This window comes from Myxocyprinus asiaticus, chromosome 43 (assembly GCF_019703515.2).
Source record: "Myxocyprinus asiaticus isolate MX2 ecotype Aquarium Trade chromosome 43, UBuf_Myxa_2, whole genome shotgun sequence".
Lineage (NCBI taxonomy): Eukaryota > Metazoa > Chordata > Actinopteri > Cypriniformes > Catostomidae > Myxocyprinus > Myxocyprinus asiaticus.
This window is the reverse complement of record NC_059386.1, coordinates 15,491,091-15,506,274: the sequence shown is the minus strand read 5'-3', so window position 1 is coordinate 15,506,274 and position 15,184 is coordinate 15,491,091. Positions and strand designations below refer to the sequence as shown.

General features: G+C 35.0%; 1 protein-coding gene across 2 annotated transcripts in view; it reads left to right on the top strand.

Moving 5' to 3' along the window:
- Nucleotides 1-7,551: 7,551 nt before the first annotated feature.
- kcnip3b (Kv channel interacting protein 3b, calsenilin) overlaps nucleotides 7,552-15,184 on the top strand; it is a 52,410-nt gene continuing 44,777 nt past the window's right edge. For both annotated transcript variants that reach the window (XM_051685383.1, XM_051685381.1), the window contains exon 1: nucleotides 7,552-10,743. The gene's annotated coding sequence lies outside the window, so the exon portion shown is untranslated. The remainder of the gene's footprint in view (nucleotides 10,744-15,184) is intronic.

Here is a 15,184-nt window from a genome sequence, read left to right as displayed (position 1 = left end):
AATACATGTAATGGCATTGCGTATTTAAAATATAAAATGACTGTTTCCCATTATCATTGGTAATCTCAGTGGCAATAAAAACTATGAAGATTAGCACACAGAAGGAATTACTTTGAATTATAGGCTACTGTAATTTGCTTCATTTACTATTTAGTCTTATTCAATGACCCTGAGGTAAGTTTTTCTCTATATGAAAAAGTTCAGACTAAAATGAAAATGATCATCTTTTACTCACCCCTCAAGCCTTTTGATTTCAGGCGATACCTTTGTATGAGGAATAAATCGAAATCTAAGTTGTTATTTACTTCATGCATGTTCAAAGATCTCCGATTTGTAAACAAATCATTCTTTTGAATCAGATCTTTTTCATGAATCGGTTTAGCCTGTTCACAGAACCAGTCTAAATGATTCGTACACAGATCAAACTGATCTGGTTCTCGAGTTCGATCCAATGATCCGGATGCAGCAGTAAAGTCATAAATTGATTCATTTATGAAAGCACGAGTGGTGTACACACAGGTGTAAAAAGTACTCTTAAGTGAAAGTATGGATATTGAGGTAACATTTTACTCAATTAAAGGTCCATGTATCTAGCCAAAAACACACTTGAGTAAAAGTATAAAAGTATTCACATTAATTGTACTTAAGTATTAAAAAAGTAAAAAGTAACTTTTTTGAGAGAGGATTTTGTTCAATTCGATTGGTTTGTTAAGTCGCCTTTTCACTGTCTCTTCACTGTCATATTTCTCCCTCAGTGGCATGTTACAATAATTACATTTTTGCTAAATGATTTTTATGTGGCCTGTTGTACATAACAATTTCCTGGTGGAATGTACACTAGAGGCGCTAAAACAACAACGACTTTTTATCCCCTTTCCATTAAAATCAAGAGTAAAACGGCAGATTATGAGTTCATAAACACTTACTTTTTGCTCTGTTCCTCACACAATGTTATCTTATGACATATAAACACATTTACTATAGCACATGACTCATTTTAATATTTGCATTACATAAACAACTACATTTACAAGCTTGTTTAAGTGTGATCAAATTGCACGGTAGCTCAACTGATAGAGTGTTGCATGTGCGTTACAAAGGACTCAGGTACGAGTCCTGAAGAGCACGTGAGTCGACGCATAAACCGAAAGTGTCATTGAAGCACCACAAAATGAAGTGGTTGCTCAGAAATTGTGTTTTTCGTGTGACTCTGCAATGTTCGTTGCATGTGAGAGGGCACTCACAAATTGTGATGTCAGAGCACCCAGCCCCTTGAGACATTGAGAAACATAAAAAATTCAATATAAGCTTTGAAGAAAGTTAGTAATGTTGTTGCTTTTATAAACTGGTTTCTGAGGTTTGCAACCAAACCTTGTTGTTGAGCAGATGGACGAATTCAATATATTTATCATTGCTGGTTTTATAGTTATTATTATAATTAATTGTTGGCTAACAACAACAACAATAATAATAATTCAGCAAACAGGGAGTAGAAGTTCATAGACACAGTATGATTTAAATATGAAAGCAAGTGTAGGAATAATTGACATGTACACAATTACAAAAGCCTTTTGTTTTTATATATGCTGTATATTTGCGTGAATGATCATTTTTGACTTCATAACTGCCCTATCTATAGATGTTTAGAATAAAGTTTAGGACAAAATCTACCAGTGTTTCTCACTTTATCCTCATAGTTTTGAATGAAGCCACACAAATATTTAAACAGATCCGAAGCTCAAATCAGATCTGAAATTCGGCCTCTGCAGATGGTCGGAACTCCACACAGCCGCAGTGTGACACTCCATTTGAAATGACTGACCTCTGGTCTGTCATCTGTCATTTGTCGGATGCAGTGGAAAGGCAGCTTCAGTCCAGTAAGACGAAAGAAAATTATCTGCAAAAATGTAGTGAGTACTTTTTAAGTTTAACTAAAATTGTAAGGAGTAAAAAGTAGTATTTATTTCTGTGGAAATGTAATTAAGTAAAAGTATAAGTATACCATTTAAACTGCACTCGAGTAAAGTACAAATCCCCCAGAATAATACTCAATTACTTTGCACCCTTGGAGTTACGTAGTAAACATTCTGTGATTATACTTGGGTGTTCAGTGTTTTTTTTTTTTTGTTTGTTTTTTGGGTAACAGCTTCAAAAAATGTTGAGTTACATTTTGCAAATATTCTTGGATGATTTGATGCTGCTTCTTCCTGCTAATTGAATGAACAGTTCCCATTGGGATGTCCTTGCAAAACACTGTTTTTTTATTCATGCATTTGTTTTGTTTTAACTTGTTTTGGAATACTTTTTAGTCTTCATAAGCTCTCCTTTATATCTGCAACATGATTAATGAACTCTGTGGGATGTTTATCCAGGAAATGTAGTAGTTATTTAATGATTCAGAGTCACATTGTGAGACAAATGTGTACTTATAGGGCAATTGTTTTCCATCTGTGTAAAAATAAAGTACTGAATATGTAGGCAACATTTAGCCTATGTCTATTTAAAAAATGTCACTATAAAATAATATCAGTTTCAGTCTTTAGAAATAAAATATGCAAGGAATAAAATTTTGATTTTTAAAGCTGTAAAATGAGAGAAAGTATATGTGTACTTCTGCAAGTTACTGACTATATAAATATTTATCTTTAGTATAAAGCTGTCAAATGCTCAGACACCCCTTAAGACTTTTATAATTTACTTCTATTTGCATCAGAGTAAATTGTCTCTATTTAAACCAATGGTAACTCATTATCTTAGTCTCAATCTTGTAAAAGACTTATCAAGCTAGTATTGTTTTGTCTGTTGTCATCTGGGCTAAATCATTATGGGATGGGGTTTTGTTACTGACAGTGGGTCAGCAGCCCTGACTGGACTGATAAGAGATGAGCACAGTGATTGTGGTAGTCGTCTCAACACTGCTGTGCATCTCTAGATGGCATTTATCAACCATTTGTTTCATCGTCACCCCGTGGATGTGACGTCCTCTCCCTGACCCAGTAGCTTCAGGGCCAGAACAAATGTCACTAGGCTTGCTTCCAGCTTCCAGCCAAGACAGACAAAAGCCCAGTTTAACCAGTGAACTTGCCTGGTCTTCACATCAAAACCCAAAAACACAAGCTAATCAAAGGTGGAGCGGCACCCACATCTGAAGATGATAAATGATAATAATTTTCATGTTCTGATGCTAGTATTGCCTGTGTTCACTTTTGCTACTGAAATAGAAGCTTAATTACTTAATTTATAATCCTAATTACTACTTAATGAGCAACTGACTAACAATATTGCAACTGATTCTTACAACATTTAAAAATGAATCTCACAGATAATTTCAGTGTGAGATTTCTTGTCTCAATTTCACCTTCATATTGTTATTCAAAGGTAATTATAGTTCATGATAACATTTTATTTTCAGCCAGTTGTATGTTGCTGCTGATATTCTTGTGATTTTCTTGCCAAATGCTTTACATTTTAAGCCAACAATGTTTATGAATTTAGCTAAAAGATGTTGCTCATAGCCTGTTTCTTGTTCACAGTGTAATTCTTACATTTAAGTTATTTATTATACTGTATATACCATGTTGCCAATTAATTGTTACTTTTTTATATTATTCTTGTTTTATTATTGGTATACTCATTCTTTTCAAATTAATAACCATTCATGATTTATTGCTAAAGTCCAGCAGAGGGCACACTCACATCAAGTATTTGATGTGTATGTAACATATAGACCAAATGTCCCCACATACTCACCTATGAGAAAACGGCTTAATAAACTTACTAAACAATGTCTTAATGGAAATATAAAGATACAAATGCTTTCTTTTGGGGGTTTAGGGGACAGAAAATATCATTTGCTCAGTAGCCTATATATAAAAAAAAAAACAAGTTAATGAACAGTTCCCACCATGACAGAAAAATATCCATTGCTTAAAGTCTTACTGTTGATCAAATCATTTTTTAATGTCCACAGGGAAATCTTTCCCAATGAAGGATTAATTCAGTTCCAGATATTTTAATTAAAGGTTAACATAGTGGCTTTATCATTACTGCTCATGCATACTATGCTCTCTATCTGACACTAACGCAAATGCTTTCAACATTATCTACAGCCTAGAATAAACACAGTGAATCCAAGAGTGTCTCTTGGTTATTAGAATCCTATTTTCAGAATAATTGACTTCAGCTGAGAATTGTTCTTTGGTTTTATAATGAACCCTTAAAGGGAAAAATTCTCTTAACATTTACTCACCCTCATGCCATCCTAGATGTGTATGACATTCTTTCTTCTGCTGAACACAAACAAAGATTTTTAGAAGAATATTTCAGCTCTGTGGGTCCAAACAATGTCAGTGAATGGGTACCAACATTTTGAAGCTCCAAAATTAACATAAACACAGCATAAAGTAATCAATAAGACCCCAGTGGTTAATGCTACAGAATATCTTCAGAAGTGTTATGATAGGTTTGGTTGAGAAACAGGTCAATATGTAAGTCTGTTTTTACAATAAATTCTTCTACCTGCCCTGTAGGTGGCAATATGCATGAAGAATGCAAATCACCAAAAACAAAAGAAGATTGTGAAAGTGGATATTGATAGTAAAAAAGGACTTAAATATTGATCTGTTTCTCATTGGCTGTTTCTCAATGTGCCTTCTTTCGTGTTCTTTCTTACATTCTCATGGATTCATTCGACGTTATCATCCACTGCTGAAGTTCGATTCCAGTCCTCAAGAATGCAAGTACAGAGGACGCAGGAAATTACCCGGATGTGTCCTTGAAATTGAGGATGCATCGGATGGTGACTTGTGGGCAAGAACTCTGTACTACGGTGGCAGACGAAGGACATTTATCATTTTGTTTTTTTCCTCAAGAGTTTCCCGCTGTAAGCTCGCAAAAGTCTGACGGCTCCTGAGAGTCGTTATACTCCGTCAGCATTTGTTGGGCATAATTTTAATACAGTAAGAATCCTGGAGAAAACAAGTGTTTTCAGACTTTATTCTTTTAACGTGTCACTAGTCCTGCAAAACCTCACTGGTGTGATGATATTAATGCCGTCACTGGTGTAATAACACCAGCAGTTCTCCCACTGGATTCAAATGTGCTGTGACGGTTGATTGCACAATAGGAAGTTTGCAGCACATCTCAGAGCTTGCAATAGATGTGTTCTGCATCCTCCTGTCCTTCTGAGTTCGTTCTTACAAGGTAGCTTGGCATAAGAACACGAGTCCATTCCTGCATTCTTAGAATTGAGAAATACCTATTGACTATTGACTCTGTTGTCTTTAAGGCAAATTTTTTTTTTTATGTATTTGTAAGGCTGTTTAAAATGATCTTCCATAAACAGCAAACAGTGGTTCAACACTTATCATTTTGACTGATTGTGCAATAAGGCCTCCAATAAACCTAAAACCCTGTTCTTGACAACCATTTATTAAGTCCTGCATATTATGTACTCCTGGTACAATTATAATTAAGTTTTATTGTTAATGCCTGACTGCTGTAAGTATTAGGTGGAGGGAAAAGCAAATTGTTAGGTCTCTTTTAAGTATTCCAAGAGTCTTCAATGTGCATTAATAATTGGTAAATATTGTAAAGATCTAATTTTGTTGTGACAGGTCACTTTATTATATAATGTGGAAAAAGTAATTTATGAATTTGGATCACTCCATTCTCCATTTTCTAAACACATTAAAAAGCTATTTTGTGATGCATTCAGGTATCAGCCAATGGTTCTCGAGTTGCTTTTGGTCATTTCACCAGTGAGGAGCAAAAGTGCTTGAAAACCCAGTGGATCTTGTATGCATGATACATGATAGTGGTTCTCAAGCAAAATAATGGATTATATATGCAATCAGGACATGCAGAACTATATATACAGCAGAGCAGCCGTAGTACATATGTTTTAGTAACATGAAAGACTGAGCACAGAGTTTTATAATCAAGATGAAATGCAGAAATATTTAGTGACACCCAATGCAAGGAATTTTTGGGAGCTGTGTGAAGAACAACTGAGGAAATGTCACAGCTTCTACAGTATGACTTCAGCCATCAGTAGCTAGTAAAGAAACACATCAACTATACTTCATACTGCAAATGATAAGGCATACATGAATGCTCATTTGTTAGTATTTGTTATTTATGAGTACCTTGATTTAAATCATGCATTCAGGCTTTGTGTTAATACGGGTTTTTGATGGCTTTGCAGCTCAATTCAATTTATTTAAAATTGCATTTTCAGTTCACTTCTCTTATCAGTTAAAGCCAAGTTTGCATGATTGTTTACATTTCTAGTAATTATAATACTAATATACAAATAGTAATTATTTTATTCCACATATTTGTACTTTAATTTTGTATTTATTATATGTCAGCTGAGTTCTAAGATTAAAAATGCAAATGTAATTCAGTCTGAAGCTGCTATAAAACTCAAATGTATGCAGCATTAAAACACTGGCCTAAGTATACTGTAAATCTCTTATTATTGCATGTTCTCTAGTTCGTTAATTAACCGTTCGCTACTTATTATGCTTAACATGTGAAGGATTGTGATACTACAAATAGATAGTACACTCAAAAAAAAAAAATAGCCTTTTATTTTATTTTTAGGATTTATGCATTTTAATTTCATAACACATTTTCATCAAATTGAATTGAGTATTCTTTAACAAAATGAAATTGAGAACATTAAAACATCACAGGTTATTAATTACTCAAGTCAATTTGAATTAAATTTATGAAATTGAAATGCGTAAATCTTAAATATATTTCTGAATGTACATGCACAGATTGTAATTTTGAACTATATTGGTGAAGCAAAATACACTCATTTGAGCTAGACAATTTTCTGAGCATTGCTTTGATACTTTGTCTTTATCTGTGCATTGAAATGTATTCTATTTTCCAGAAAGTTGTGTAAAACTCTTTTTTGGGGGGTTATAGATTTTATGTCTGAAGCAATCTCAGTTTTACAAAATATAACCATTTTGCAAGTTTTTTTGGCTGTCATGAAAGAGATAGTTATGAACTGAACTGAAATATGAACCCTGAACACAGCTCATATTCTGAGCATGGAGATTTGGTTTACTTCATGGTTTCATCATTCTACTTCGCTTCTGTCACAAAAATTCAAGATTTGAATAAAAACTGAATACAACTCATCTGGTCATAAACCATCAAACTTGTTACAAACTACGAATAACATTAAATGAGACACTCACAGCAACATGATTTGTGATACATGATCTATAAAATGTTTATTGGTTTGCAGTATATTGCTGATTTTTACATAAACTAAACTTTACATAATTTTAAATCAGGAATCTTATACACCAGAAAAGCAACAGACCAAAACAGAGCTTATGAGATGCATTAAGATGTCTGCATTTACTGTAGACATCCTCACATTCTTCTTTTTGGGCCCAAATTTGGGTGTTGAGGCAGCATCCCGTCCACATATCCCCTTACCTCCCTCTAAAGATAGTGAAAGACTAGAAGAAAGGCAGTCAGGTCCAATTAAGCAGTCCATCGATCACACGAAGTAGAAATCCATCTAATGCCTTGAAACATGATCACACATTGAGCCAACATAAGATATATGAACCATTGCCAAAATAAGTTTTGAAGAGTGAACAGTGAGAACTAATGTCCCGTAAAAGGTATGAAAGTCTGATTAATGGTTTGAGTGGCTCAGATCTGTGGGGACTCAAGTCTTCAATCTCATTACTTACCAATGTATGGCTAACACACTGTACCAAATATTAAAACTGATAGTAATTTTTTCTGGTCTGAGAAAGATATTCACCTCCAAGCAAGCCAACCACAAATTAACTAAAAACCTAATTTATCATCTAATGCTTTCACAAAGAAGAGTGCGGCAAGACTTATGAGTGTTGCTCACCCTTCTCCTCCAGTCAAGTTAAAGAGCAGGATGGTGAACTCATCTGGAAATGATTAATTACATTTTTAAAGCACCAGGGGAAATAGTGTAGATAAAAGCCATTTTGCACAATCAGAAACCAAATTAGTTTAATGAGGAGCCTTGCACAGATTGGACCTTTCTTCTCCACTGAGTTAATTACACAATCAAATGAAGACTCCATCTACCACTTTCTTATACACTTTTAACTTTTTCATTTTACATGCATTGAAATGGCAAAGAATTACTGAGCACCTGGTTGCCACAAATTTAATAGACTTAACCACTGTTGTTAAAATCAATGTTTTACCAAAATGTGCAGCAAGTGAAATGAAGCCAATTCAAGCATTTGGTACATTTTGTGCATTCTTCAAGGGATAATTCACCTGAAAATTAAAATTCCAAAATGTACTCATTCTCATGTTGTTCCTGTATGACTTACTTTCTTCCATGGAACAAAATGAGATGCTAGGCAGAATGTTGTGGACTGATAACCTCAGTCCATATTTACTTTTATTGCATCTTTTACATCTTTTCCCATACACTGAATGTAAATAGTGACTGAGACTGAACATTTACTGTACTTTATGCCTAACATCTCTTTTTGCATTCCACAGAAAAAATACATTCATACAGGTTTGGAATGCATTGAAGGTGAGGAAATGATGACAGAATTTTCATTTTTGGGTGAACCATTCCTTTAATAGCAAAAGTTATTCATAGCCCACTGGACCTCATAATGGCTTTGCAAAAAACAGGAAACTTTTATACTCAAACAAATTACACGAGATCAGTGAGGTTCTGTTTTTCTAAATGGACATGGCCAACTGAACTTTAGGGTAATTTAGATGACTTTGTGAGGTGAAAATTATGGATCTGAGCCAATCGCTTGCATATATACACTCACTAAGCACTTTATTAGGAACACTATGGTCCTACTTATGTACATAACGTGGTCTTCTGCTGTTGTAGCCCACCCACCTTAAGGTTGGACATGTTGTGCATTCTGAGATGCTATTCTGCTCACTACAATTATACAATTGGTAACCATAGCCTTTCTGTCAGCTTGAACCAGTCTTGCCTCCGTTGACCTCTCTAATCAACAAGGGGTTTACGTTGCTGCTCACTTGATGATTTTTGTTTTTGGCGCCATTCTGAGTAAACTAGAGACTGATGTGCATGAAAATCCCAGGAGATCAGCAGCTACAGAAATACTCAAACCAGCCCGCCTGGCACCAACAATCATGCCACAGTCGAAATCACTAAGATCACATTTTTTCCCCATTCTGATAGATGATGTGAACATTAACTGAAGCTCCTGACCCATATCGGCATGATTTTATGCATTGCACTGCTGCAACACAATTGGCTGATTAGATAATCGCATGAATAAGTAAGTGTACAGGTGTTCAGTGAGTGTATTTCTAATGTTCAAACAACGGGCATTTCAATGTCAATATCGATACCTAGAGTGCAAAAGGACAGATGGTCATTATACTGATATAACACAAAAACACTTATTTTAGACTATATTTACTATATTTAAGAAAAACAACAAGCGGAAACTACTACATCTGTTAATCAAGCCAACCAGGCAGGGTTAGATGCCAATTATTCCAAAATGGTCTAATCAGCAGATTAATCGGCATGGCCGATATATATTTTGTCATTTGTCCTAATAAACTCGACTTTCCTCAAACTAAATAACATATTTATATTTAAAATAATCATAGTATTATTAAATAAATATGATAACATTTTACAATAATGTTCCATTTGTAATATTAGTTAACAACATTAGTGTTAACTAACAATGAACAATACTTGTACAGCATTTATTAATCTTGGTTAATGTTTATTTCAACATATTGTATAGTAATACATTTTTTAAAGGTGCACTCAGTAACTTTTGTCTTCTTGTGACTGACACCTAGTGGCTTGGATGCAACATAATTTAAAATCAATAGTTTTCAGTTTCAGATGCCATTGTAGAAATGTAGTATTCACAGTCAGCCATGATTACTTTAATCAATGAGTGAAAGTGTCAAATAACAGGACGGTTACTGAGATTAAGCGAGTAGTATTCGGCTGGTCATGTGATTCTAACATGGCAGCCCCCATGTGCGGACCCTCTCCATGTAGAATAAAACAGCTTTTATAAGGTTACTGATATGACTGGATTCTTCATTTTAATGTGAGTGGTCATAATTTCCTACACATATTGCAAAATTACAATTCATGTCTTTAGGAGTTAACTTTTTCTAATGAGGATAAATTACTGAGTGCACCTTTAAGTCAAAAGCTGTATATGTTCATATTCATTAATGCACTGTGAACAAACAATGGACAATTCTATTTTTGTAAACTAACATAAACAAAGATTAATAAATGCTGTAAAATAATATAGTGTTCAATATTAGTTCACGATACCTAATGCATTAACTAATGTTCATGAATGGAACCTTGTTTTAATTGTTTTTTAATAGTCTACCATTAAAATAAACATATGAGGTCGTTTGGGGTTGGCAATGTGTGATAACTGACGCTTAATTTACAGAATGACTGAAAATCACAATGTGCTATGGGGCTGTTATACATGCATCTCTCACTCTCTCTCTCTCTCTCTCTCTCTCTCTCTCTCTCTCTCTCTCTCTCTCTCTCTCACACACACACACACACACACACACACACACTCACTATAGATCAACCAGGGATATTCTTCTGTATTCACATCTGTCTATAGGACCACCAAGAAAGACACGGGTGAACACCTCCAGTAGGGACACATTTAATTATTGACAGAGACAAAACCAGCAGATATCATGCAGGTAAGATGCTGTTTACCTGAAACTATTGTAAATAAAATGCTTTGATATAAGTTAATAATCCATTATTTGGTCTCCAACTGAAATGTAGTCATTTTGAAACACAAAGAAAGTAAACCTGACTCTGCCACCAATTTCTGTGCCTTTTACTTTTAAAGTTATTAGAAACTTTAAGCCATCACTCATTCATAAATATCCATACGCTGTGGAATAGCTACTGAATTGTTTTGTAGGGGGTTTTAAAACTTGAAAATCTTAATTTATCCTTTTCAGTATTGTCAATGAATTGTTCTACACTCGATTACATATAATCATTTCTTTGATTCTTCTTTCCATTGTTTATCAGGGTCTACCTGTCAAATGCATGGTTTCAATTAACAACACTTTATTAAATTAGTTGGTTGATTCCTATAACTTTTTTATTGTAGAGCCCAAGGTCAAACTCATTTATATCATTGCCTGCTTTCTTACACTGTCTTGAATCATATTGGGTTCCTTAGACTATCTGAAGGCTCATCGCTCACATCAAATAATGTGGGCTTGCTCTACATGAAAACATTGAATGTGTGTGTGATTGTCTTGGGAAGAGCCCCAAGCCATTTTCATCTACCAAATCTATCAGATAGTGACTTCTTATAACCTTTAATCTAATTATTATGTAACACTATGCCTTTCTTTAGACTACTTTAGAGCAGACTGTGTCAAGAATTTGATATCATGCCCTTCCTGTCCCTTGGCTAACGTAACTTAAGAGCTTTTGGAGGAAACAGGGAAAAGAGCCCTATTACATTTCAATATCTCTTCCAAATTTCAAATAACTTGTAATTATTGAAGTCCTGAGAGGCAAGATGAGGATCTAAGTGCAGCTTTTAACTTAAATCAAATGACAAAAACACAGGAAACCAGAACACAACAAACACTACAGCCTTACAAGAACTAACAAAGACACAGATGAGGGCATTATATACAAAAGGACAAACAAGGTAAACAAGACTAATTAACAAGACACATCTAGGACTAAATACAAGGGAAACAAGAAAGAAGACAAGACAAGAAACAAGAACAATATTTCAAAATAAAAGTCATTCAATGTCAAAACTTTTCATATTCCTACCATGCTGGTGTTATTTATGCCATACACAAATTCTCTCTCATCCACTCATTCATAGACAAAAAAGAACATAAACCCACACAAAAGCAGGTATACACTGATGACCTAGAACAACAACAATGGTGGCACAGTGTAATATTGTATTTGCAAAGGCACGGTGCATTCAAATGTCTGTTGCCTGATACTGTCCTTTTTGTCTGACACTTTGTGTCACTTTAAAGATTGCCTTTCACTGAAGAATTTTTGCTCCTGGAACATCCAGTAACCAATAATTGGTGTGGAGTTCGCAGAGATATTTGCTTTTCCTAATGTGCAAGAAGATGCTGAAATAAGAAACCAGAGGCACAGGTATATTTAAGGCTTGAAATCCCTTTGTACCTTGTTATTTTGTTTTAATCCAGCTGCAATACATGAAATGTATTGTGAAAATAATATTCATTTTAAAAATGAGCCAGATTTGTGTTCCAGTATTATAATCACAATGTGTTGCTTACATCAAGTAGAAAGTATACTGTTTGCGCATTTCTTCCAACTGTTTGACATCCTTGTCCTTTTGATCATTATGCCTACAAAAAGAAACAGATTAGTTTCATCTTCAGTTCCTGAAAATTGAGATAAATCTTTAGACTATAGGGGGGCTTCAGAGTCTTAACTGATTCAATTTAATGTTGGCCCTGCATGCTGGCAGAGTGAAGAAACTGTGATGAGATTCAAACACAACATAACTGTGAATGGTATTTAATAAATCAGTGAACATTTTGCCCAACCCCAAATAAGAACATTTCTTTCTATAACATTTCTTATTGGAATCTGAGAAGCACCCAAAGTACAGCCCTGAGGCAAGATCATTGGACAGAGAGCATTTTGACCAAAACCTTGTAACAGTGGAAGGATTAAAAACATACATGTACACATTTTGTAAGTGTAAGAATAAAGTTTCTTGAGGACTGATCATTTTTGACATTGTGCAAAACCAAAGAGCTTTTTAACTAACATTCATCTAACCTTGGTTCCACACATCCAGGTATAAATGGATTTTATTGGCTTTCCTCTGCATTCATGCCATGTTTTGGTTTGGAGACTTTTGGTTATCGGCAGTCATAACTCAGTGCAGTTTTCTACAATGTTTTTAATATTTATATTTCCTTTAATATACTATTTGGTATTCTGCCCTTTTAATTTTTTCTTGCAAGCCTACTTTAGCTAAAGAATTTGCTCAGCTACATGTGCTCAACAATCTGTTCAGATAATGCTGCTTTAGAATATGCTTAGCTGGTGCTGCTCTAGTGTCTTTTCAGTACCAGCAGCTCTAAAAACAGTTCAGAAAGTGCTGCTCAAGAGTCTGTTTAGAAAGCGCTGCTCTAGAATCTGCTCACATAGTGCTGCTCTAGATTCTGCTCAGTAACAAATGCTCAATCTGTTCAGATAGTGCTACTCAAGAATCTGTTCAGATAGTGCTTCTCTAGCATCTGCTCAGCTTGTGCTGCTCTAGATTCTGCTCAGCAACAGCTGCTCTAAAATCAGTTCAGAATGTGCTGTTCAAGAATCTTTTCAAATAGTGCTGCTTAAGAATCTACTCAGCTAGTGCTGCTCTAGATTCTGCTCGGCAACAGCTGCTCTAGAATCCATTCAGAATGTGGTACACAAGAATCTGTTCAGATAGTGCTGCTCTATATTCTGCTCAGCAACAGCTGCTCTAGAAATGGTTAAGAATGGGTTGCTCTAGAATTTGTTCAGAATGCACTGCTCTTGTATCTGCTACATAGTACTGTTCTAGATTCTGCTCAGTAACAAATGCTCAATAATCTGCTCAGATAGTGCTTCTCTAGTATCTACTCAGCTTGTGCTGCTCTAGATTCTGCTTGGCAACAGCTGCTCTAGAATCTGTTCAGAATGTGGTGTACAAGAATCAGTTCAGATAGTGCTGCTCTATATTCTGCTCAGCAACAGCTGCTCTAGAAATGGTTCAGAATGTGCTGCTCTAGAATCTGTTCAGATAGTGTAACTTTAGTACAGGGGTCGGCAACCTCTGGCACGCGTGCCAGCATTGGCACGCGGAGGGGTAATCACTGGCACGCCAGCAACGGCGAGAGAGGAGTAGACTATTTTATTTATATGAAACTCCGCACCTGCATTCCAGTTTGCATCTTGATGTAATCCTTCCTCATGATAACGCAGCGTGATTTCAGGAGCTGAATGGGAGGCTAAACAAAAAGTTAAAATGTGACAAGACTGCAGTATACCCAACAGACTCGTTCAGTGCTTCACTTTCTGTTAATCACGCAAGTTAAAACGCACCACTTTACTTCGGTCAGGCTGCACGGATAACAGCCTACATTCCGTGTTTCTTTTTGTTTTCAGAACAACACGTGATGTAATAAGGAAAACACCACTATTAATCATTGAGCTTTCCAACCCAGCATAAAGGTACACCCTCCTTAAACCATGGTCACACTCAAAATTACATTAAATGATTAAAAGAGAAAACATAAAAATCAGAGTCTATTCAAAATATAAAATAAACCTAGAAATAAAGTTTTAGGATTTTGCAGGTGCGATTCACCGAAAAGGGCTAAAAAGTTGATCGGCTTGTGATAAGCAAATGGCTTGCACATGCAGCGCAAGTCTCATCAAACTTTAATAGTGTTTAGTCTCCCATTCAGCTGATGAAAACACGCTGCGTGATCATGAGGAAGGATTACATCAAGATGTAGACTGGAATGCAGGTAAGGTGCGAAAAATTAATATAAATAAAATAGCCTGCTCCTCTCTCACTATTGCTTGCGTACTAGTGATTACCCCTCTGTGTGATTTTGAAAAATGTATGACATAATTTAAGAAATATTTAAGATTCCACACAATTTCGTGATCAGTAATCAAATAAGCAAATTTATGACATTAAATGTGTTAACACATTTTGTACAAAAGGACAGGTTTTCTTTCTTTAAAGCACTTTCACAAGATGCTCTGTGAAAATTCACATGCAGGATCATGATTATTTCATAATCATCGGGTTTTGCACAAATTTTTCACTCAAACTGTTATGCTGATAATATAATTTGTAATCTTTCTTTCTTTATTTATTAAGCACTATTTAAACAACAGTCCGTTGACCAAAGTGCTGTACATTTTAAGTGCCACATACAAAAACATACATAACCACAAAAAACATAACAATAAAACCACTAATAGCACAACATAAAATAAAATAAAGCCCCAAGATGGAAATAGATGTGACCAGTCATAATTACCCTGCCGCATTAAATGCTAGCCAGAAGATGTTCTTTTAAATTGCGCTTAAAAATGCTTAACGTTGGTGCCAATCTGAGGTAA